The 26,037-nt window shown below is 49.7% G+C and overlaps 1 long non-coding RNA gene across 1 annotated transcript; it reads left to right on the top strand.

Annotated features, from left to right (window-relative positions):
- The first annotated feature begins 5,977 nt into the window (after nucleotides 1-5,977).
- LOC110391080 lies at nucleotides 5,978-11,630 on the top strand. The gene is made up of 3 exons (XR_002433966.1): nucleotides 5,978-6,465; nucleotides 11,031-11,147; nucleotides 11,235-11,630. It is a non-coding gene; the product is annotated as an uncharacterized LOC110391080 (long non-coding RNA).
- The last annotated feature ends 14,407 nt before the right edge of the window (nucleotides 11,631-26,037 follow it).

The following is a 26,037-nucleotide window of genomic DNA, read 5'->3' as shown; positions in this document are numbered from 1 at the left end:
CCCGCGTTAAGACAGGAGAAGACAAAAGCCAAAAAAAATAATTCAGAAGCGGTGATTTTGAGCTGTCAGTGTTCCTCCCAACAGAGTGCTGAGAGAGCAGTGATGTACCTACGTGGGGAGCCAGGATTTCTGAATCCCTGCTGGGATCCGCAGGGCTGGCTCTGCAGGGACCCCACTGGTACAAATCTGTGATACGAACTGAGTTTTGCTGTTTTGCTGAGGGCTGGTGTTGGTGGGATGACCAGTCCGTTTTTTTCTGAAACACGTTTAAAATTCATACTGCCATCTCCCACCCTCAGCTCCTCAGCAAACTCCACGTTTTGTTTTGCCTTGTTTTGCTTTGTTTTATTCCCATTGCTCTGTTCTCCCTCCAGCTGCATTTTAATTCCTTGCTCAGAGCTGCTTCGTTCCTTGGCAAAGCACCAAGTGCTGTTCTGCCAAGATATCCTTAATGTCATCCCAGTTTTGGCCAGGTGAAAAAGTCACATTCAGAATGTCGCAAAACTGAGTTTTGAATTTCAACGAAAGAGTGATAGAATTTTTCAGGAGAGGGTGAAAGCATTCCCACGTCTCAATCAGCCCAATTTAGGCTGGAGGAGCTGAGCTGTCTGCCATCTGTCTCCTCGCCAGTCTCTCCCCCACTATCACCATTTTTGAGCAGTTTGGCCAATTTCAATCATATTTGAAAGAAGGGTAGATGGCTCGAAGACAATTATGCTTCTAGAAATGGTGTTACCTGGCAGAGGAGCACTTGCAGAGAGGCGGAAAGGAACGGGCTTGGCAGCTCGAGGTCAGCCAGCACGATGGCGAGCTGCCTCCTGGGGATGTGGTGGAATTTGGGTGGTGGTGCTGGGGTGGCTGGTTGGAAGAGGGAGCACAAATGGGTCGGAAAACAGGCTGCAGTTGTTCTGCTTCTCCCCAGCTGCCCGCTGAAGTCTCACTATCGATCTTTTAAGTGTAAACAGGTCAACAGAACAAAACAAACCCTTAACACGTTCTCACACACCAACGAATTTTCTGGCACAATGAATTGCAAGGCTGAGCAGAAAACCAGAATTCTAGGATGCCACAGAAGCTGCTCGCCCAGGTGGGCAGTGATGTGCCAACATCTGGGAACGCCTCCGCCAAACAGGCCAGGCCAGGGATGGAAATGGGTCCAGGACACGACTCTTCGCATCTCAAACTTCTCAGTGTCCCAGGTACAAATGTTGTGTGTTTCAGGTACATGTCATCCTTATCCAGTGCCTTCTGCCCACCTGGAAGTGATTGTGCCGTCACATCAGTGGGTCCCTTTGGCTGCATTGAGAAATAGAGCGCGTGTGGAGGTCTGTGCTGGCTGGGAGCACTGCTGCTCCTATGCACACATCTTTTGAATGGTTGGTGCTTCGATTCAGAAGGGCACATTAATTTAATTCATTTGTCTTTAATGGTTGGCTCGAGGAGATGTAACTGTTGTGAGATGAAGGAACGGTTTTTTTTCTAATTCTACTTGGCAGTTAAAGTAAAATAAGTGGTAATGTTCTGTTTTTTTTTTTTTTTTTTCATATTCCCTGTTGCTCTAAACCATTTTAAAATACATGTTTATTATTTTATTATAGCACTAGCTATGCTAGGCTATCCTGCTTTCCAAATTCTTAAAAGAAAAAAAAAACCAATACCCTACTCTTCTATTGTCTGCCTGTCCAGGTTTTGTCTTGTGCGGTACGCATTTAAAGTCTTATCTTTTCAAATAATATCACTGTCAATAGAGACTTTGGTCCCAGTTCACAGTTCTGTTTAATTTCCATTGCACGAAAACAACATGTGCTTCAGCTGGGCAGCAACTCCCAGCCAGGCATCCCTGGCAGATGGGAAAACACTTCCCATGGGAGGGGAGGGCATGGCTCATGTGTCCCTGCAGCAGTAGATGGGGTGGGATGCAATGGGATAGGGTGGGATGGGGTGGGATGGAGCATCTGCTGCACATCTTCCTTCAGTTTGCATGACCAAGTGTTCAGATCACTTACCACAGAGGAAAGCAGAACTTAGGTCTGCACACGCTGACATGTGGGGAGTTGATGGCCCCACGTCAGAGCAGTGAGTCTGCTAGCTGCACTGCACCCTTACCAGCACATCAGTGTGACTGCTCAGGTCTGCTTCTCCTGCTGCAGCTCCTATGGCTGGAGGTGGGGCTCCCAGGATGGAGCTCCCAAGCTGGAACTCACTTGTCTCAAGCATTCGGATAGCCCAATTCAACACAAACCCTGTGTTCAGCTGGGGAGCTGTATGCTCACCTGGTGGGAAGAGAATGAGATAGAAAGGCTCAAGCAGCCTTGAAGAAAGCAGCAAGGTTTGGATTTTGGAAGCATTTGTTCCAGGCTGCTCGGGGGATGGAAATGTTTCCTGGAGCCAGCTGGGGGAAGATTAGCTGACCTTTTGGCTGTAAATTATTGCCAGCTAATAAGTCCCACTTGTGTGCTGACAGGAGAGGGGAAGAGGTGTCTTTGCAGCAGAAATTGTGTTGAATGTTAAAAAAAAATACAATCAATCTCGGGAACACTGGAGTAGTGCATCCGTTGTTCATTCAGCTCCTAGATGCAGAGTACGTGCCACCGTGTCTTCCTTTTCTATCTCCGTATCCAGAAGAGAGATTACTGAATTAATTATGACATCTTTGTGAAGAGCTGAAGCATTGCTCAAGTCCTCTGTTCAACAGCGGAAAAATGTCAGATTCATCTCACAGTAAATTTAAAATTACACCAACCTGAACTATCGCTACTGGCAGCATAATAATAAGGCAGGTAATCAAAATCAATTAAATTCCAGTGCCTTCCTATTGTCCTAGAAAATTCAAATCTGAGATTAGCCTGAGTTCATTTGACTTTTCAATAAAAGAAGCAGGACTTCTGAGACAATTTGAAATAGGTATATGGCTGGGACTGGTCTTTTCTTCACCAGCAAAGACCAGAGGAGACGTGCGCAGGTGCATGCGTGGCAGTGCATGCTTAGTGCCCAATACAGCCAGGTGCTCTGGTTGGGTATGAGGAAAAAATTATTCTCAGAAGGAGTGGTGATGCATTGGCACAGGCTGCCCAGGGAGTGGTGGGGTCACCATCCCTGGAGGTGTTCAAGAACCATGGAGATGTGGCACTGAGGGACATGGGCAGTGGGCATGCTGGGGTGGGCTGGGGTTGGGCTTGGTAATCTCAGAGGAGTTTTCTACCTTGATGATCCTATGATTCTATGACATGGAGTGACTGGTCTGAGGCTGTTGTGCTGATGTTTGAAAACTGGGGCTTGGGCCTGCAAGAGCCAGTGTTGTAAAATTTGGGTGAGGTATTGATCAGGTGAGTGCCAAATGAAGAGTTTCCACCACTTAAGAGGGAGGGGGATCAAGCCTGGTGCATTCTGCTCTACAAGACCTTCCTGCAAACCTTGGAGCAACTAGCAGGAGGGGATCTCCATGTGCCCCGCCAGCAGCAACATCACCAGGCACCATGTGCCCAGGGCCCCTATCTTCCAAATCACTGGAGACAGGGAGTTGTCCAGGATCTTCAGCTTGTGGCCAGAATGGATGTGTTCCCATAACATCTTGCCTTGACTTGGCACTGGCTGAACCTTCCATAGTAGAGATGGAGCACGGGATGAAGGGAACTGCCACTCAGACAGGGTGGCTGTGGCATGAGTGTGAAGCTCTTGGGAGCAGTGGTGGCATCCATGGTAGCTGTATGTATTGTATGAGGAGGTTTTCTCTTGGGGAAAGATGCTGCACAGAGCCCAAGCGGCTGAGCTGATCAAAGCCAGTGTTGTTCCATTAAGTTCATTGTAGCTGCTGGTACTGATGTGGCTTTCCAAAAACCTTTTCCCCTTTTCCCCAGTCAAGAGTGGCTCACATCCTGGCTCACGTCCAAGCCCTGCATACTGCTGGATGGAGAAACTGACTGGTTATACAAATATATATCGATATATTTATGTATTTTGTAATCTCCTCTCTGCCATTATCTGCTTATAGAGTTGAGGTCTTCAGGAAAGGAATTGCCCCTCTTTGTACACACTGCCTTATGCATGTAAGAATTTACTTACTCATTTTAAACTTTTCCTGAGCCTTGCTGGCTGGACCCTTGGTAATGAGGGTAACGTGACCTTGATGCCCTCTCGGAGCAGAAATGCCTGAGTTGCCCCATGCCTCACTGAGCTGCTTTTGGGGCTGTTTTTCTGTGTTGCATCTGTTCCTGAAGCAATTCCTATTTCTTCCCATGAGATTTCAGAGTGCTACGGTGCCTCTTTGGGGTCAGGGGTATAGTGCCCCAGCCAGGGCACTCTGATGGGACATGGAAAAGGCTCAGGGAAAGGTCAGTGTGCCCAGAGGGGGACATAGGCATGGGGTGGGAGGGCAGATGAGTGTGACCCAGAGGGAGAGCAGACTGTGAGTATGCATTGCCAGCAGTCCCCTGTCAGACCCAGCACTCCCTCTGGTCCTTCTGGGGACTGGGTTAGGTTTATCCCAGTCTCAGTCTCTCCCTGTGCTGGGGATGTCCTCTCCACCTGCAAGGCAAGGAGCAGGGCTGCCCCCTCTTAGCTCTGGTGTTTCACTTCCTCACTTCCCCATCCCTTGCCTTGCTGCGATGCCCCTGGCAGCAACTCATTCCCTTTCCAGCTCTGAGCTGTGGCACACTGCAGCCCAACAAGCCACAACAAGTGTGTCCCATCCTCCCCATCCCATCGGGTCCGATCCCATCCTACTTCATCCCAACCCATTCCACCCTGTTCCACCCCATCTCATCCCATCCTGTCTTGTCCCATCCCATCCCTCCTGTCTCATCCTCCCGTCCCGTCCCACCTCGCCCATCCCGTCGTGTCTTGTCCTGTCCCGTCCATTCCAGCCCTTCCCATCCCACCATGGAGCGTCCGTTCTCCTGCCGGGACCTCCCCTCCCTCCCCGCAGCCTCGAGTCGCGCCAGTGATGGGGAGAGCGTCACCGTCTCCTAGCAACGCGCCTAGCAACGCTCCTAGCAACCGGGCAACATCTGCTCCCGCTGGACCAATCCGTGCCGGGCACATCTGGGCGCCCACCTCCGCGGGCTGCAGCCGGGCGGTGATGCGCTCCTCAGTGGCTGCAGGGACCCGCAGGAGCTGCCACCAGTGCCACCACCTCCAGCGGCAGCCAGCAGCTCGGAGCGGCCGGGGAAGGACGAAGGACGGGAGCAGCTCTCCCTCCAGAGCCGGGGATCGCCGGGTGAGTGCCGCAGGGCTGAGGGTGCTTGGGGACAGCGAGTCGGAGAGCGCGGCGTTTGCTGGCGGGGCTGCAGGCGGCTGGGGGCACGGAGGGAGGAAGTTTTGTGTTTGCGAGCTGCCGGCTTTGCTGTGAGGCGGAGGAGGGCACGGAGCCGAGCAGGGCGCAGCAACGGTCCTGCAGTGCTAGGGCTGTGCACCGAGGTGCTGCTCCGTCTGCCGTCTTCCTATGGGCAAACTCCGCAAAGTAAACAGAGCTACTTTTTGTTGCCTGTTCGCTAAGTGCCATCCTGTGGGATGAGGCAGCCGTCTGAATGTCAATACGTTCTAGCTGCGAGACGCACACACACACACACACACACACACACACACACACACACACACACACACACACACAAGCTCTCTTCATCTTTCACAGCGTTTACATCTGCTCTTTCTTCACGCGTGGACATAGGCAGTGTGAGCGTCTCTGCGCACGCACGTAGGAGTGCAGAGCTGGGTCTGCACACACGGATCTGTTGATGTTTCTCACCCCCGAAGGCACGGCGCCGTGGGGCCGGGGCTGCCACCGACCCTAGAGAAGGGGAACATGAAAACGTGCAGGGTGCAGTAATACTGTGACACAGGACCCGTAGCCTGAGCTGTGTTACTCTGCAGGCAGCGCGGGGTGGGGGGGGATTGGGGGTTGTGATGGGAAATGGATGCTGCTGCTCCGAATGATGCTGTGGTTTCAGGAGTATCCCTTTGGCTTTCCTGGGAGGCTGATAAGAGCTGATGGGGGAAAACAGCACGCGGTTTCACGAGGTGGTGCTCAGGCTGCAGCCGTGTTCTAGCTCAGCAAACTTCCGGGTGTTCCGAGGAGCTGTGTGTGTGCAGCGTTTGCGCTGGGGCACGGTTACAGCCGTACCACTGAGAGGCTGACGTGGTTTTTCCTCACGTTCTGGTTTATGTCAGAAATGCTGTCCGGGAAGCAAGGGAGAAATCTGGGAATTCGGACTAGCCGCTCCTAGTGGTCTCTCCAACCTTGTTTCTAAGAGTTGGATGTGACAGCAGAACTCTGTTTTTCCTGTTTTCTCCTCTCGTGCCTGTCCCGTGCTGCCACCTGAGCCATGTCTCCCTGTTGGTCGCCCCGCAGGTGACGTTCCGCGGGGCCGTGCTGCCAGCAATGCTCGCTGAGCCCGTGCGAGGAGATCTCACCGGGACTGCTGGCGTCATCCCAGAGAGACCCTTTGCAGACTGACTCCACGTCCTCAGGTAACTACCACGTTTGCCAACTACTGCTGACTGGGCTTCAGAGTGAGGGGAATTACTGCTAAAGGGGGATTGAGATGGAAATAGGGCGTTATTCTATTTCTTTGCTGCATCTGGCTGAGCTTTATCTGTTCCCGTGGTCAGAGGGGGCAGTGGGGCTGCAGGGAACGGGAGCGGAGCAATCAACCCATCACCATATCTCTGTTTTCGTGCACCCGTCAGAGCTACCCTGATGCCTGTGCCTTGCACACAGGCATGCCCACAGATGAACTAGGGAGGTCTGTAAAGCAATTAGCAGCCCCAAAAGAAGGCAGTTCTAAAGTGCAAAGCCACAGCTGCAGCCAGCAGCAAGGCTGCTACCTTCCCATAGGTAACCAAGGGGGATTTCTGTGCCTGAGTAGGGAGTGGGAGATCCATCCCTATGCTCTGCAATTGTCAGTCCGTGTGAAGCCCATGGGCTGGCAGTGTTTCCCATTCACATGCTCTCTGCCCATGCTTTGGTGGTTTGTGTTATCAGCTGCCTCGGTGAGACCTGAGGCTGCTTGTCCTGAGGAATGCGGCAGTGGAACGTGAAATCAGAGCAAGGTTTCAGCTGAGCAATCTGTAATTGCAGTGTGGCTGAGGTTAGAGGCAGGGGAATTCATCACTGCAGTTTGACGGCCGCTGCAAGGACATGGCAGTATCTCCAGCCATGTCAAAGTCACATCTCCTGCTGATAATAAATGCCCATCTCTGCATGCTCAGAAGCACTGGGTTTTCTATTTGTGCATGCAGGAGATGCTCAGAGATGCTCTCCATCTCAGCCAGCTCTCTTGCACTTCCATCCCCTTGTGCTGCAATAGGAAACCCCGTGGGGCACCGGCACATCTCAGGTGCACGGTGCTGTTGGCTCTGGCTCACCCAGCAACCCCCTGACTTTCCCCTGCAGCCATCTGCAGCAATGCATTGAGAGCAGCAGCTGCTCCAGCCCCGGCACTGCAGCACCGCGCTGCAGGGACACGTCCTCTTCCCCAGGAAGAGTGGGAAAAGCAGAGGCACCGAGAGCAGCTCTTTGCACAACCTGCAGACCCGGGGCTAGCAGTCCCCCTTCCATTGCCTGAAGTGGGAAAGCATAATCTTAGCTTTCTCTCAGCTGCTCAGTCATTTGCTAAACCCCCTCTCTGGGCTGACCTGCAGCCCTCCTGGGACCAGCCGCACTAATTCATGCTGCGTTGAGGCTCTATCACAGTGTGATGGCGGGCCCTGGGGCAGGTGAAGACTATTTCATGCCATTTGCAGCTCCATCATGAAGTTGCCATGCCATAAATCAATTTCCATTTCAATTTAGATAAGATAACCCTCTGCCCAAACATGCCTAATAACTCTGTGGGTCCACGCAGCGCTGTAATTATTCCCAGAGCAAGGAGTAGGAATGGGCACGTATTTGAAAGTACAGTTAAAGACCTCATGAAGCTGCACTGGAGAGATCCGGGAGACAGCAGCCTCCATCCCCTCCGTGCCACGCATGGGATTTATGCTCCCAACTTCCATTAGCGCTAATGGCAGCGGGAGCCGCTGCGCTGCTGTGTGCATTCCGAGCAGTGGGGCTCGGCCGGGCGGGGAGGGCAAACTTTGCACTCAGGATCCACCGCTCCGTCCCCGGGGGGAAGGTTGGCCCCGTGCCTGGGATTGTGGTGCGGCGCTGAAAAAATGTAATGTGATTAAGATGTATCTGTCTCCAAGGCTGGCTGAGGCGGAGGCAGTGACTCATACCACCTTGCTGTAGCTGTCAAAACACTTGGCTGGCGAGAATAGCCTTCCTCACAAAAAAGCACTGATTCAATATGTTTATATTTAAACAAAACACGAAGGGTCTGATTCACTGCCGCATTACTACCGCCGTGCGTGCCTGCAGCCCGGCCAGGCAGTCCGCACTGACTTTCAGGAGTCCTGCAGGGCTGGAGCCGCTGGGCTTTGCTGACAGCCAGCACCGAGCAGCTTGCATCTGCTCTGCTCTTGCTCTTTGAGGAGCTTTGTGCTTGCAGGTGGGAACGTGTCCTTTTAAAATCAGCCTTGCAGCCCAGAGGTGGGAGCAGGGCAGTGGGATGGGGCCAGCTGCAGGAAACTTCATGGAATCACGGAATCACTGAGGTTGGAAAGGACCTCTAAGATCCCCAAGTCCAACCCTTGCCCACCCCACTATGCCTGCTGACTGTGTCCCTCAGTGCCAGATTTCCATAGTTCTTGAACACAGCCTTCTCCTGTCCATCTGGCATGGCCACTCCAAGCTGTTTGCTGGTCCTTCTTCAGGACCATTTGTCCTTAGGGTCAGTGGTGTCCCACTGTCACCCTCCATGTCCAGGGTGATGGAGAAGAGATGGAGGGCTGAGCGGTGATGCTCTGCATGCCCTGGGTTTCTGTCCTGCCTCTGCTCATGTTCTGCATGCAGAGCACACAGGCTGTGCTTTCAGCATGTTCAATGGAAACCACCAGGGAGAGAGTTTTATAACTTAGAAGCTTGTTTTGAAGGAGAACAAGCTCCTGGTTGGCTCAGCCTGCACTCTGGATTTGGCTCTATTCCCATCCCTGATGGGGCCATGGGAACATCACTTCACCTTTCATACCTCTGTTCTCTTCAGAGTAAGTCTGAGGAAAACTGTAATCACAGAATCCCCAAGGTTGGAAAAGACCTCCAAGATCACCCGGTCCAGCTGTCCACCTACCACCAATATTCCCCCGCTAAACCACATCCCTTAGTACCACATCTCCATGGTTCTTGAACACCTCCACGGATGGTGACTCCGCCACCTCCCTAGACAGCCTGTTCCAGTGCCTGGCCACTCTTTCAGAGAAGAAATTTTTCCTAATATCCAACCTGAAACCCCCCAGCACAACTTGAGGCTGGTTCTCGTCCTACCGCTAGGAAAGGAGGCTGACCCCCACCTTGCCACAACCCCCTTTCAGGTCACGGTAGAGAGCTATAAGGTCTCCCCCAAGACCGTGTAATGTCCCACCTCCTGTCTCCTGTCCTGTGTTGGGAGCATAAATTCTTTTCTGACTGTGTTCAGGTAACACAGCAGAGAGGTTTTAACCTGGGAGAACCAGTATCAGAGTAGTTAAATGCCCAGGGTGTCCCGTCGCCAGTGTATTTCAAATGTAGGATAAATCCTGCCAGCGGTGAAGGCTTTGCATTCGGACCACTGTTTGCAGCTGCCCAGGGCTGGCAGTGCTGCAAAGACCACAGCTGTGCCCTGGCTCCTGAGAGCTGCATGCAGTGGTCCAGGTTGACTAAAACACAGCATTGTCCTATTGCAAGGAGGGACACTCCCTTTCTGAGCCCTCTTTTGTGAGAGCTGTGCTGGGTCCCAGAGCAGGGCTGGGCCACTTGGCTCCAGGCAAGCCATTAATCCACCAGCCAAGGGATTTCCACCCGTTTGTCATGTCCTTTATGGCAAACCTCCGTCCTTGCTGACCTGAAGTTCAGGGAGAAAACATGGGAAGAGTCTTCTATGAGGATTTGTCCTCTTTGGGCACCTCCTGTGGGTTTTGGTGTGGAAGAAGGAAGGCAGAGCACATCACTCCCTCCTACCAGGGAAGGAGAGGTGCCCCCAGCCCCTGCAGGATCAGTGTTAATGTCCTTCACTCCCACCTGCAGCTCAAGGAGCTCCCCATGGCAGGATTCAGGCACCAGGAGCTCTGTCCTGGCTGTGTGCTGTGTTTGGCTCCGTGACTGTAGGAGAGATTCTGCATTCCAGAACCAAGCCTTTTCTTGCCTCAGAAAGCCAAGGCTTTACATGCCCCTGTAAGGGCATCTCCGTTTGGAGAAGAAAGCGTGTGCTCCGAGACCTGACTGTGAGTGCGTCCAGATGGTTACTTTCTGTGGGCTTTAGCATTCACTATTAATAACCTTCTGAAAAATAGCGCATTTGAAAGCAAACCACAGAAACTGCTTTTTACAGAGAGAGTTTTGCCGGTGATGATGTCACTCCCAAACACATGCGCCTCCTGGTACCGTCTAACCAACTAAAAACCAAAACCCACTCTGCATTCTATCTGGTGTTCAGCAGAAGGCCCCACTGCGATGATGTAGCACCGTGACACCTCTGGTAGAGAGGAGCAGCTGGGAGCAGCCAGCGGGACATCCCAGGGCTCTGCGCTCCCTTCCCTTTGCCGAAGGGCTGAGCACCAAGCAGGCTGCGCACAGCCCTCGGTACCCAGCGAGCAGCAGCAGCGCACGGAGCCGGGCTGCGCTGCTTCCTCGGGACCACACCACCACCTAGCGAGAGCTCGCTGCAAGGCTGGCCAAGAGCTCCCGGAGCTGAACATCACGTTCTCTGGTCCGTGTGGCTGTCACCGGCCGGGTACTGATGGCAGCAGCTCCAGTGCTGGTGGTCACTGCTCCGGTGCTCGGTTTGGGTTGGAAGGGACCTTACGGCCCACCCAGCTCCAGCCCCTGATGAGGGCTGGGTGCCACCCACCAGCTCAGGCTGCCCGGGGCCCATCCATGGCCTTGGGCACCTGCGGGGATGGGGGTGCCCACAGTAAGGAATTTCCTCCTAACATCTAACATAAATCTTAATTTTGTGCAGAGCTGATCTGATTGGGGCCTACCAAATACATTAACGACGTCGAAAGTAGCCTACTTTAAGAGAAAATATGCAGAAGAAGAACATCTACATCAAGATTACCATGAGTACTGTCCAAAAGTGAGTAGCTTTCTCCTTCCAGCTCCCATCCTCCCTCGGTTCCATCCCTCCCTAATAAAGACCCATGTGATGCTCTTTGCTCCCCAGCACCTGATACTCCCTGAGGACCGGACTTGTATTCTAAAACTTTCTCTCCAGAAACTCCGATTCCTGGAAGATCCCGAAGCCTATCTCCGTAGGTCGGTGTTAATTAACAATCTGTTGAGGAAGATTCACCTAGAGACAGAGAGGGAGAGCTATGAATACTTTAAGGAGGCTCCGTGCTATAGGACTGCTTACTCTGACTCACGAAAACGGCTGAAGTTTATGGTCCACGAGTGCTGTTCCCAGTCGCTCTATTATGAAGAGCTGCATTCGTATCGCATTGTGCCTTATTCTGCAGAGAACGCCGTTTATGGAATGGGCTACGCAAGCGGCCACCTGGAGCAAAATTCTCAATTGCTTATTTATAAAATGAATTAAAGTAGCTGTTAGACCCACCGATGTTTGTTTCTGAATGCTTGAACTGCTTGCTGAGGCGTTAGGATGAGGCACTGATTGCAGAGATGCCCGTGGTGAGGTGGGAGCGGAGCTTGGACTCACCAGCTTGGGGTGAGGTGGGTGCTTCGGGCACCGCTCCGCAGCCCCACTATTGACCAATTGTGACCGTGCACACGCAGAGCGGGTGCGACCCTGAGGGCCTCACCCACGTGCAGTGTGTTGCGTGCGTGGAAGCGAAGCCGCGTTGCAGTTCTCTGTGTGTAGATACAGACATTCAGAATCACTCTGCCGTTCAGTTGTGCCGCCCCCGGCGGAAGGGGAGCCCCAGGTAGCGGAGCAGCCCGGCAGCAGGAGCCAGGTGCAAGTTACTTACTGCAAAGGGACAGATAGGAAGTTTCTTTGAGGAAATGCTTTGTACCTGAAAGAGTCAGTGCCGAAGGAACGGCCTTTGCTTAGGATGGTCAGAGACGAACTGGCTTGCTACTTATACTCTGTAATGAGATTTGCAAGGTTATTACTATTATTTTTAGAATAATTGCATTCACCTTTTTACTTACATTATCTCTTAGCTGGTATCTACTTTGCTATTTTAATACAGAACAGAACGAACGGCTCAGAGGACAGGATGTTTCTTCGTCCCGTCGCCGTGTTCCCTGAGCTTCATTCGGGTTGTTTCCCCCATCCCTTCCTGCATGCTGACCTGCTGGGTGCACACCGGGACTAGGAAATAATAGATAACCATTGATTTTAACGTGGAAAGGCAGAAAAACAATGGTAACTCCTCTGGATAGGGAATGAATGTATGTGATGGATGCGAGAACTTCAGAGGTACTGCCAGCATTGGTAACGTTGTCTCAGGTGAAGTGAAATCAGAGAACCATAGATTGGCTTGGACTGGAAGGGACCTTAAGGATCATTGAGTTCCAACCCCCACGTGGGGCAGGGTTGCCAGCTGCTAGGTCAAGTACAAGATCAGATTGCCCAGGGCCCCATCCAACCGAAATGTCTGATTTCGACCTGGGAATTAACCTTAGGATATGTAAATATATATTTCATGAGCTGTGGAATGACACAAGAGCTGCTCAGCAAATTGAGGACTACGAGTGGGAGGTCTTATAGCTGCCAAAGCTATATCATGATAATACCAAAGAGTAATATAAGGGAAGAGATGATGCTCCAGCAAAAGCAACGATTGCACTATAACCTGGGGAAATGTGATGAACGAGCTGTGATGTGTCAGTGGCTGATACACCTGTGACTCGGAAGCTAGGACTGCTGATCTAATACATCAACAGCCCAAGCCTGTTCTACAGAGCTGCAGGCTTACCGTGGGGAAAGTGGCCCTGCCTGGCTAGCTGTCACCCCTGTGTCTTTAGGGCAAAGCAAATAGCAGCGCACTCTCAGCTGGAGGCAGATTTGTATCAAAGAACAGAGTTTGTTTTTAGTTTTGGAAGGCTTTTTTTCATGCAGATGTGGCTGATGCTATTTCTGGAATACAAACAACTACCATTGCTTGACCAGGATGTGCTCAGGGCAGGGTTACAGGAGGAGCCTCAGAGCATCTCGGCTGCGTGTGTCACACATGGCAGCTGCTGGGCACGCGTTTGCAGCACAGGACAAAACAGAGAGGGCAGCAGCAGGAGGTGTGAGGAGCAACAAGAACTCCTGCCCCAGCAGCACAGGTTTAGGGGACAGAAAGCAGCAGCGAGGTGCAGCTTATTAGTGCAGATGAGCAAAATAACAGCTTATTTTAAGAGAAACCTGCAAAGCGGGGGGGTGTGAGCAGTGCAGGTGTTGTGGGAAGGCTGGGGATGGGCCACTGCAGGCAGGCCTGGGGGCACGGTATGCAGTGTGCTTGTTCAGTCAGTGTGATTCTTCTGCTCTAAACTGACCTGCTTTATGCACTTTTTTTTTTTGTTCTTTGGGTCTGTTTTTGCCCAGATTCACAGCAGTCCCTCCCTGCTGAAGGGGGCAGGCACGTTCCTGCCTACTGCGAGCTGCTCTGACAGAGCACTGTCTGCTTAGGCAGACAGCACAGGCAAAAACTGGGGTCCTGTGAAAGAGGGGAACATTGTACTCATGTTCTCTCCTCTTGAACAAAAAAAAGTTGTCTGATTTTATTACTTCTTAAATTTCTACTTGCTCCAGAAGATGTTACCGCTCTTCCTTTCTAGAAAGTTACGACTGGCTTTGAGTTGAAATTGGGTTTCAGGTCCACGACTCTAAGCATTGCATCAGCTCAAGTTTTTGCTGCCTTATGCTTCACGCAGTGATTTTTTTGCCAGTGAAAAGTGGATCAACATTCAACCATTCAACCTTAGTGCTCGATAGCCATAATTTACAGTGATAAAGCAGTACAGTGGTGCAGTAGCATCACAAGTTGCTCCTGAAATATTTGACGCTTTCTGAACAACGTCCTGCTTCTGTCACTTAGTTTCCAAGCTCCTGGGCACCAGCCCTTTAATACAGCTTCATGCAGTGATTGTTCTGTTTTAGGGCTCGTAGCTGCAATTCAGCTCTTCTGGCTCTGGTGTGTGAATCTGTAGGTGGTCAGACTTTGGCGACAGGTATATATATATATATCTCTATGTATGTTCCATTATGACTGCAGTAGGAACTCCCACGCATGGGCTATGTTTGCACTGGATGTAAGGAAGGTCCTTCCTTCCCTCTGACTCTGTTGCCTTGGAGATAGCACGCATCAGGTGATGCTGGGCGGCACAGACAAACCTGCTCACAGGTAGCTGGTTGTTTCCAGTAGGACTGGCTTAGGACAATGCGTGGTCATCTTGGAGCAGCACACCTGACTGTAATTAGTGTTTAAAAGAGTTTAGCTCCCTCTGTGCCGCTCTTGCCTGGCTGTGTGCTGGACCTGAGCTGGTAGCACTGAGCAGCAACAGGAAGCTCTGCATGCAGCTTTGCAACCTGACATCCCCAGATTGCAGGGCTTTGCTCCTGCAAACACCTTGGTTATTGCCTGTGCCTCTCTGTGCACATCTGTGCAAAGCTCCTTGTGTGCTCCGTGCTCAGCATGTGCAGGGCAGGGGCTGCCCTGCCTCGACATGCTCCTCCACTGCTGAATTACCAGTGAGAAGTGATGGCAGAGCTGCCTCTTGGCTTCTGGAACAAGTTGATATTGCACTGTAAATGGAACTGTTGTTTTTGATGAATGTGTTGAGTATACGGACTATGGTGCCTTAAAGTCCCATCCTCATACAACCTTTGTACATGCAAATCTGCAGCCCGCGTATAGCTGACAGCCCCCTGCATGCCACGCAGGTCCGGCTCTGTGCCCACGGGGCCTTGGGAAGCACCACCCCGACCTCACAGTTTGGCAGTTCCTTCTTCTCCTCTTTTCTAGACTGCTTTCCTCCCTGCGGTCGGTCCCTGAATTTCTCTTTTTCCAGTTTCTGCCATCGCCGGGTTCTGCGCTACCCGCAATGCCAGTGCCCTTCGCGTGAGCTCCAACCGTTGTAAAAAAGCCTTCTCCAGCTCTGAAATGCCATCCCGTGCTCTCAGCACGGAATCACAACTGCATATAATGACTGCGGCAGGTGCCGTCAAGTATTTCAGTCGATACCTGACGTGGTTAACTCGGCAGAACAGGGAACACCCGCTTCTGCTGGAATGCATGAGCCTGCGCTGTGTTACACGGTGACTGCACATCACCTCATTGGGATAATGCCTACTGATTCGACGATGGAAAATGGCTTTTTAATGTTTAAAGTTACTTGGGACCTGATGGAAAGGTTTTTATGAAATTGTTTTCTAAAGTGAATAGTAGAAAAATGTATATGTATTTTAAATATACATACGATGTGCATGTTATTAATAAAGGTCTATTTCTATTGAATCAGGTGGACTCTTGTTGAATATTTGCTGTTTTCTTTACAAGTTAACATGCAAAGCTACTCCAGAAAGCTTTCTAATGACATTAATACTCTGAAAAATGAAAAACCCACCTATTCCTGGAGGGAGTGCATCCCTGGGGTGAATCCAGGCCCATATGACATGTCTGATGTGCAGAGCTGGGGCAGTTCCTCTGGGTGCCACGCAAACCCTGGCATTCCCTTATCCTGTCCCCAACACATATTAGGAAACGTTTCTTCTCAAAAAGAGCAGTGATGCACTGGCACAGGCTGCCCAGGGAGTGGTGGGGTCACCATCCATGGAGATGTTCAAGAACGGTGGAGATGTGGTACTGAGGAACATGGCCAGTGGGCATGGTGGGAGAGGGTTGACAATTGGACCTTGTGATCTCAGAGGTGTTTTCCAACCTTAATGATTCTATGAATGTTTATAAAAGGGTGAGCTTTCCTCCCATGCAGGGTGGGAGCCTGTGAAGGCCTCTTGGAGCAGCCAAGTACATCAGCACCCACCTCCAGCCAGGGCTCAGGTCCCATCTGGGGGCTGACGTGGCTCCCAGACCTGAGCATTGCCATCAGCTGCCTCACGTGCAGCAACAAATCACTCACTTCTGTGCTGTGCCAGGGAAGAGCAGCAACAGCTGTAATTTGGCATTATGTCCCATGTCGTGTGCATTTCAGGGCTTAATTAATTAATTCAGGCCCTCAGATAAGCAGCATTGTTTGTCAGGCTGGGTGATGCTGGGCGCTCCTGGCTTAGGCATGCTCCAGAGCATCCTTTAGCAGATCAAGCTCAGTGGGTCGGGCCGTGCTGCCTGCAGGCTGATGTGCTGCTGATGGCAAATTATCCCCAGCTGGGCTGAGTGCTGCCAAATTGCAGCTCTTCCCAGGGCAAGGTGACTGCTGCTGAAACAAACCCTTTCGTGGAAATTGTCGTCATTTTGCAGCAAGAAGGGCTGGGTGTCTCACCTGCTGGTGAGGAGGAGGAGGGGTGGCTGGAAGGTAAAGGTCTCTCCCTGTAAGGTGCAGCATTACCAGCGTGCACAGGTGGAAAACCACGTCGTCTCAGAGGGACAGCCCACACCAGTGTTGAGACCACTGAAGGAGATGTTCCAGCTGCAGCCAGGCCATGGACATGTTCTCCTGCCCAGAAAGGTGAGGAAAATAAAATCACAGACTGGTTGGATTGGAAGGGACCTTAAAGCCCCCCACCCCTGACACGGGCTGGTTGCCCCCCACCAGCTCAGGCTGCCCAGGGCCCATCCATGGCCTCGGGCACCTCCAGGGCACCCACAGTTCTGGGCAGCAGTGCCAGGGCCTCACTGCCCTCTGAGCAAAAGAAGAAAAAAACCAACCAACCAACCAACCAACCAAACAGAAAGCAACAAAAAAAACAACCCAAAACACAGCTTTGGGTTTGAAGGTTGGGGAAAGCCTTGGCCGGAGCTGTGTTCACCTGTGTATGGCACTGATCTGTTGGGGACCTGTGACGGCAGAGATGGTCGCAGCGCCGGGCTCTGGTGGCGGCAGCGTGGGGACAGCAAAGTGCGTCCGGGACGCAGTGCAGGGCGGGCGCTTTGCCTGCAGATGGCACTGCTGGATCGAAGGATGGCTGGGGAATGGCTGTAACGGGCGGGGATGCAACTGGGGGGGCTGGAGGGGTTGGAAGGACCTCATCTCCCACGCAGTCCCAAAACGCAGTCCCTTCTGTATCCATTTTTCAGCCTCTTTTTGAGGATTTCCTCAGCATTTGGACCCAGACAGTGTCCAAGGTTTGCTGTTTTGGGGAAGACCCTTTCTCCTTGCTGTCCTTTGAGGAAGCACGGTGTGTGCGGGGTGCTGAATGCTGCGGGGCTGTGACACGAGTGTAACAAAATACAAGGAGCTGCTCCTTGATTCACAGAATCACGGAATCATTCGGTTTGGAAGACAGCTCTAAGATCCCGAAGCCCAACCCCAGCCCACCCCCACCGTGCCCACTGCCCGTGTCCCTCAGTGCCACATCTCCACGGTTCTTGAACACCTCCATGGACAGTGACCTGACCTCTCTCTGGGCAGCCGGTGCCAGTGCATCACCACTCTTCCTGAGAAGAAATGTTTCCTAATGCCCAACCTGAACCTCCCCTGGTGCAACTTAAGGCCATTCCCTCTTGTGCTATTGCTAGCTCTTCCAGGTGCTGGTGGTAGAAGAGTGAATGGGAACATGTTCCAAGTATGTTTGGAGACTGCCCCAATGTTTGTGTGACATGAAGCAGCGATGGCTGGAGCCACAGTGAGGCAATAACGTGTCAGTCCTGTCCCCAGCCCCTGAGCTGCGATCATTGTGGGACAATCCTATATGCCCGCTATTTGCTGGGGCTGAATTTAAGGATGTCTACGCATCTGCATCCCCAAATGCACACAGCAGAGAGAAAGAGAAGCAATCGTTGTCCGTTAGGACAATTCTATGCATAAACAGAAAAAAAAATGCATCACTGTTTGTGTCTGTTTTCACCACTGGGGGGCTACATCCACCTGTAGACTGTAAGTAGGTTACGTCCAACCCAGGGCACCTGTCACGTTGAGAAATATGTTGTGCGGAGGTAACTGGGCAGAGCTGGAAAGCAGAAATGTTTTCTTTGGGGAAAAACCTGGCTGTGAACTTTGTCGGTTTGCAGTGAAAGAGCTTTTGTCCCTGCTGGAAGGTTTGTGGTTAGTTTTCATAAAGGTAGCAAGTAGGGAGAGGAAAATTGCTTCCGAATAATAGGAAAACAGGAGCTTTGGCTTGTTTGGGTCTGTGTTCCCTCTGTCATAAATAACCCACCACATACTGGGGCCATGTGCATCAGGGACAAGAGGTGCTTGGTCTCCGGAGCATACTGCCAGGCATGTGTGTCTGTGCTGGATGGTGGGATCCCAAGCCTCAGCCCCTCTTGGTTCCACGTGCACAGGATGTTTCCATTGGTTGGGCTCTGCTCTGGATAATTCACCAGAGAGAAATGAGCAGCTCCAGTTTGACAAAAGAAATGTCATTTCTGCAGATGCTTTAAAGCATGCTAAAGAGTTGGGCCTCTCTGGGGTCTTTCTTCAGGCTGCTGGTTTTTTTTTATTATTATTTCAGCTTCTGTACTCTCCTGGTCCAGCTTTGAATTCCTGTAGCTTATGGCCATGGCAGACCTGCTAGAAACACAAGCATCAGAGTGATGGTCTTTGGGGCATTGCCCCAAGCCAGTGTTTGTCTCCAGTGGTTCCTGTGAGGTTTCCTGATTGATTGCTGGGAAGTGCTTCATTGGCAATAGGAAGCCCTTGGGATGACTTAGAATCATCGAATAGTTTGGGTTGGGAGGGACCTTAAAGATCAACATGTTCCAACCCCAGAGCCAAGGCAGGGACACCTCCTCTACACCAGGTTGCTCAAAGCCCCATCCAGAGCTTCTCTGGGCAACCTGGGCTCCCCCAGTCGTGTCACCCACTTGTGGGGTGACATGGCCTTTGCCCAGCTGGACCTGGCACTGTGGCCTTTTTGTGGTGCCATCCTTCCTAGGGTCTATGAGGGATTCACTTAGCAGCATCATTCCTGCCATGGATTGAGTAATGAGAGCTCTATTTGGGCAACAGAGGGCAGCACATTGCTGGGAATAAGACTGTCTCCTGCTAGTTTTAGCAGCTCCAGGAAGAAGTGTCTACTTCTCTTATGTCTCTACAGGACCAAGCACTGGGCAGAGCCAGTGACTGGGTGAGAACCATGTTGCTCTCCTGATATTGTTGGTGATGGGTCTTAGTGGTTTTTCCAACCTTAATGATTCTGTGATTCTCCTGGGGTGGAAAACTGTGCTTTTTTTTTTATTATTATTTTTTCCATATAGGTGTGTTCTCACTCCTGTAAAGACAGAGGTATGAGCAAGGCAGGGCTGTCAGGTGAGATCCAGAGGCACATGCTCCATGGGTAAAGTCCTCTGCATTGCCAGCAATGGCTTGCATGTATGTGCAAAACTCCCTGCACTGGTGTGTTCGGTGTTCCTGGCTAGGCATCAGGTAGGAAAGTATGTAACTGCCCAATACAAGCTACTGGGGACTTCTTTAAGAAATCTTTCATGGAACTTCATGTTTTTTGAAAGGCCATTTTACATCATAGCTTTCTGTGCTCCCCCCTCATCACTCCTTCCTTCCCTTCCAAATGACCATGTTTCCTTTAAGTTCCTTTGAAATCATCGCTTTTGATAAATAAATCAGACAGCATTGTACTTCAGAATCACAAATGGGATCTGGCTGGTCTGCGAGCACAGTGTTTCCTTTGAAACCCTTGTGAAAAGGGAACCATCATGTTACATGCCTCATGTCTTGGTGGCATTTTTACTTTAGGTGCAAGAAACTTCATTTTTCTGGAAACTTGTGGTATTATTTTCTTTTCCATAAGCAGAAGCTGTGCTAGGAGAAGCAGCTGTGCACCTCTGTTCATTTCTGTTGCACCACCTCTGGATCATTCAGAGCTTTTATTGCCCTATAACTATTGGTAACATGTCTCTATATACCAAGAAATTACATGTACTGGTATAAAGAAAGTATTTCCTGTTGGTATTTGCTACTTAATTGGTATTTGCTATTTAATACATGGAGAATTAACTTGCATTAATGTGGGGAAATGTAGGTCTGTCCATTGTGCCTGCTTCCATTTAACCTGCTTTTGCATGTCCTGCATACGGGATGATAGGGGCAGGAGAGCATTGCAGAAAGCTTTCCTACACCAGGTGGCTTCTGTTCCCATTCAACTATACATGGAAAAGGATGACAGCAGACAAGACCTAGCTGGAGTGAGGCATCAGCATGGTGAAACAGGCATTGGACTAGCTGTCTTGAGGGGCTCCTCCCTTCCTTTTATGCATGATTTGGATAGGGTGGTTCAATGTATAAATTCTGCTAATGCCCAGGTAGGTTTGGACCAAAATAGCACTGCAATGTGATTGCTAGGAAGGGATGCTTCGTCTTTTAAATGCAATTATTCTGAGAGTTTAGCTAAGCTCAGAAGAAGCTGCTAGGTGAGATTTGTGCTAAATTCCATATGGGTTTCCCTCTCTTGTGCCCCCCTTGTAAGGGGGACTGCAGGACACCTCACGGATTCTTGGCCTGGGGGCTCTGCCATTCCCAAGTACTGTCCCAGTGGTCACAACCACTGGAATGGGTGCCTTTTAAAAAAATAAATAAATACATAAAGATCTCTTTTTTAAGTGTCTTATTTCTAATTGGGACCGGTATGGGCTCAGCTTCTAGCCAAAAGCATTTTGTTAAGCCTTTCTCCTAGATTAGGAATTCCTTTTAAGTGCCTGTTATCTTCCCCACGTGAAGACAGTGTAATCAACTTGCCTTCCAGTCTCTCCCTTTTGAGACTAAACAGATAGAACTCCCTGTCCGTGGCTAAAACGCATTTTCTAAACCTTCCATCAGAGCTTCACTTGGGCATCTGGTGCTGAAAAGAGAACTGTAATCACTGAGCGAGTCTTAGTCTAAAGTGATTTTCTAAAGCATGACATGAAGCATTAAGGATTTCGTGGCCAATACAGAGTGAAGTCTCCTTTATCCAGTTCCTTTACTCTTGCCTTTTCGGGTTTGGTTCAGTATTTTAGACACTAAGATGCAAAGTTGGTTCTGGATGTATCACCCTACAGGTGTGTTGGAAGGGGGTTAGGATCCCTTTGCCAAGACCAGAACGCTGACTGTTCTCACTGCTGTCAGCTCACAGAGGAGAGAGCAGGTGAAGGTGGGCTCGCCTGATGGCAGGGGAATGGAGGCAGCGAGTTCAGCTCTGAATGCAGGAAAGCCTAATGCTAAGCGTGCTGCAAGCTGTGTGATAGCTACAGGGCAGAAGATATTAGACAGAAGGTTATAATGGTTCCCCACTGGGGATAATGGTGTTTCTCATTGCCTTCTCTCTTCTAAGGAAAGATTATCCTGAACTCTGACATGAAATTCTCCACAGGCAACATATCTGATTTTCCAAGCATATAGAAAAATACCGCATACTAGAAGACAAAAGGATGGCCAGAATTGTAAATAAAGTGGACAGGAGACATAGTCCACCCTGGGCATTGCTTGAGCTGCTGTCCATGAGACACACCTGCATCTCGGGAGCACTGAAGCTCAGTGCATTGTGCAGCTCCCACATGTCTCAGTTACTGCAGCCTGCACAGGGCTTTCCTGGACAGATGAGGTGTTAGGGATCAATGTTAATTAAGAAGTCCCAAGCCTGGGAGATCTTACCCTGCCTCTGTAATATGAATTTCAGAAACTCCAATCCTTACTGTCATCAATGCTAGAAGCTGCTGCTGCAAAACAAAAATCAAGATTAGACTAATATTGATAGTGCTATAACCGATGAGGAGACGATCTGCCTTCTCACTGATACTGAAAAAACTACCCTGAGCCCTGTTTCAGGAGCTGGATCTGCTCCCCTGCAACACCCTACTTATACTAACACTGTCCAGAACATGCTTACAATAGCAGATCTCCATACTGTAAAGCTCCTGTGTGTAAAATGCAGGTGATTTCAGGTGGCCATTAAGCTTGTTGTACCCTTATTTTGAGGCAAACTTCCAGCGGCACAGGGCGGTATGTGCCGTGGGATGCGGATTGGGCATGGCTGGGGGCTATGGAGAAGCAAATTGGGACCAGAAGACAGCGTAGTGGTGACTTGTCACAGTGAGTTTGTGCAGATGGCTTTGCTACTGGCTGACTCATTCCTGGGGATGAATGAGAAATGCAGAGGGGAAACAAAACCAAAACACTGCCCTGAGCAGCAAGATTTATGGTGGTGCATGCTGTATGTCTAGTTATGCTCTTGACAGCATCTAAAGGTGCAAGGAAGCATATCACATCCCTTCTTATTACCAGTAGTTCCCTTTCTGTTCCAGTTAGTTGTTGCTTTATATTCCTGTTTATCTTTTACCAAACATAGTAACGGGTTGGATATTAGGAAAAAATTCTTCTTGGGAAGAGTGGTGATGCACTGGCACAGGCTGCCCAGGGAGTGTTGCGGTCACTGTCCCTGGAGGTGTTCAAGAACCATGGAGATGTGGCACTGAGGGATGTGCTCAGTGGGCAGTATTGGTGGTAGGTGGATGACTGAGCTGGATGATCTTAGCAATCTTTTCCAACCTTTATCATTCTATGATTGTATGAAGAAAGACCCAGGTTATTAGTTACTGTATGAAGAACATAGAATGCAAAAGCTCTTTTTTCTTAGTAGCTCCTCTGCCTTCCACTGACAAAAAAAGAAGATAGGCTCTCAAACTTTCCATGTTGGGAAGATTAAAATCATTAATCTGACATTGCCAACTTGTTTTTCTAGGTCCAAATAAAAGAGAGACCAGGACTTGAAGAACAAGGTCCAGAAATGCAATGACTACAAATGAAGCCAAAAGTAGGGCTGTGGATCTTGCTTTTTGAGGATAAAGACCGTAAGTTTGCAGATTTAGAAGGATAAAGCCAGCTGTGCTTCACCTCTCTGACAGGGTCAATGAAATAGAGATTTTTCTTTCTAGAGATCATAAAATAATGCCAATTATGAAAAAAAGAGGGCACCTCAGAAGTACACGGATAAACATTGCTGTCTACTAAGACATCCTCCATTTTCTTGAGTTATATTAATTAGCAAGCTTTGATTTCCTAGTGATAGCTCTTCTAATGAGAGCACCTTGCAGCTTTCCGGTGAGCAACTGAAGTCAAACACTCATAACAAGCAAATGTGTTGGCTGTGGCATGTCACAGCTAGTGTGCAGGCATGACTGTTTTGTGAAACAAAATGTCCTTAACGACTCATTGAGTATTATTTTTCACTTTCTGCCTGATTCTTATTAATTTGTCAGTTCAAGACTTTTTTCATTCTGCATCCTTGCTCTCTCTGAGAACCTTTTTACTGCCTGCCCAGTGGAGGATGGTGAGACTAGGTGATCTTAGAAGTCTTTTCCAACCTTAATTATTCAGTGATTCCATCTCAGCCTGTAGAAAAAAACTTTGTCAGCATGTTGTGCAATGAAATCTTCCTGTGACAGCTAAAGGATTATCTGGTCGCTCATATCCTGATTGAAATCATAGAACTGTTTGTGTAGGAAGGGACCTTTAAAGGCCATCTGCATCCCTGCAGTGAGCAGGGACACCCACAGCTCCATCAGGTGGTCAGAGCCACATCCAGCCTGACCTTGGGTGACTGCAGGGACGGGGAACCACCACCTCTCTGGGCAATTTGTGCCAGTGCTTCACTGCCCTTACCATAAAAAACTTTTCCCTTATGTCATCACCAGAGGCAAATTTCCAGGTGTGAAAGTTTACTGTATCCTGATGATGCCAAACACTCCCAGTACTTTCTGCTCTGACATCCCAGACATGACTGTGGCCATGGCTGCGCTGTGGGGATGTAGGTGGGACTGACCAGTAGTGAATGAGATCCAGGACACAAAGTAAAACTAGCCATCTGAAAAGTGAAATCTTCATCCTTTCCAGAGTAAACTGGGGAAAATACACATGGATTATATTTGGGAAAGATTGAACTCTGTCATTCATGGGAATAAATTCTTCTCCAAGGTTTTTGATAGGACAGGGTGACACTCATCTTGATATGCAATATTACAGGCTTCATTTTTTTTCTTCTATTTAATTGTTTTATTACTATCCTATTTCAGGAACACTTCACAGCTCTGCATTTCTGTTTCTCAAAGCTGCTGTCCAATCTGAGGAACCACTGCGGTAATAAATTCCACAGATAACTTTGGCCTGGGGCCAAGTGAACTTTTTGGGAAGATTGAAACAAAACAGAGAAAGAAGTGGTAGAAACCCACAGGATCTGTTTATTATATTTTTGGCAAAGGAATTACTTGTATAAAAGTGTACCTCGCTTTGGGTTGTGTATCTAGTGCTGTGTTATACACAACAGCCCTACAACTGCAATTTGTCATTTGCTTGTAGTTCATGCAAGGTCCAGTTTTAATCCTCCTTGTCCTAAAGCCTGTAATACATTACAGCTGGGTCCAGCTCCAGACATGAAGAACCCCTTGGTCTCCCAGTGAGCTGGTTGTGCAAATGGACCACATGCAGAATCTGCTTTTGGGTGAGAGAAGTCACCCCTGGACTAAACTGAGGGATAGCTGATGAAAGTGAAATCCTGGAATAAAGCAATCAGATAGACATTTTTGTCCTTAAATAGGGGTGCCAGAAGTGAAATTCATCACCTGGCTTGGTCTCATCCCTCTGATGGTCTCTTGGCCCTTCTGTGTGGTGGGGACTCACACATCTCCTGCCCTGTGCCCTGGTGCAGATCTTGGAAGAACATCCCAGCAAGAGGTGGCAATACAAGCCTTCCATCTGGAACAATGGCCCAAAGTATGCTGTTTTCTTCCACTGGAGAGAAACAACTGTGGAACAGCATTAAACTTGAGCAAAGAGCTGAATTAATCACGAGCTCCATCAGTGCGCTGAGGAGGATCGCACAGATGAAGGGAAACGAACCACTGCTGTGAGCTGAGCCAGCACCCGGCTGATGAGGTGCTCTCCTCCCTTCCAAAAGACTTGCAAAAGGATTTTTCTCCCCCTTGGAAGTAAGGTGGCTTTTCAAACGTGGGGGGGGGGAAGATGACAGTAAACATATGTTCTGCTTTCTGTTAGCTGCTCTCTGAGAGTTTGCTCCTCCTGTGTACAGCTGGTTCTTAATTTGTTTCCACACTTCTCTTGCTGTGCCCAAAAGCAGGAACAAAAGGGCAGAGGTACAGAAGAAATGCAAAGACCAAGAACGGCATTCACCACCCACAGGCCTTACTTTTTATTTGGTGCATTTTTTTGGTACTGTTTTTATGCTGGGTAGGGCTGTATGTGATGAGAGAATTTATTGGTCTAATTTTTTGCTCCTACTTAGTCACTGTTATCCTCTGGTTTCCTGCTTTTCCAAACAATGTCTCACCAACTTTTTTCAGCCATCAGATGGAAGTCTTCAGTTTCTGTGTCTGAGGTGGTTCTGCTTATGCTCCCAACAGGATTTTTTATTAGAAAAAAGAGAGATTTCTGAGGCAGACACCTTGCTGCTTTCAGAGCTTTGGTGTAACAAGGCTTTCCAGACTCCTTCTCTCCTCTTGGTAGAGCTGTCCCACAAAGATGGCAGGCAGTATTTTAGCTAACTCCTGTGCAATCAGAGAGGTTTTGGGCTCCTTCTGCAATACACCCTATTGATGAATTACTTCTTGAAAGGTAAAAGAGACACAGTGGAGTCTGCAGAAGATCTGATGCAATACTGTTTCACTATAAAATAGCAGCAACTACAAAAAGTCTTAGAAGTTTTTAAAGCCTCTCAAGTCATAGATTCTTCATGGCCAGGCTTAGACTTCACAGAATGATAGAATTGTTTGAGTTGGAAGGGACCCTTCAAGGCCATCTGGTCCAACCCCTTGCACTGAGCAGGGACACCCACAGCTCCATTAGGTGCTCAGAGCCTGTCCAGCCTGACCTTGGGTGTCTGCAGGGATGGGGCATCCACCACCTCTCTGGGCAGCCTGTGTCAGTGCCTCATCAATAGGAGACCTTTCCAG

The sequence above is a fragment of the Numida meleagris genome, unplaced genomic scaffold (genome assembly GCF_002078875.1).
Source record: "Numida meleagris isolate 19003 breed g44 Domestic line unplaced genomic scaffold, NumMel1.0 unplaced_Scaffold293, whole genome shotgun sequence".
NCBI lineage: Eukaryota > Metazoa > Chordata > Aves > Galliformes > Numididae > Numida > Numida meleagris.
This window is presented reverse-complemented; position numbering and strand designations above follow the sequence as displayed.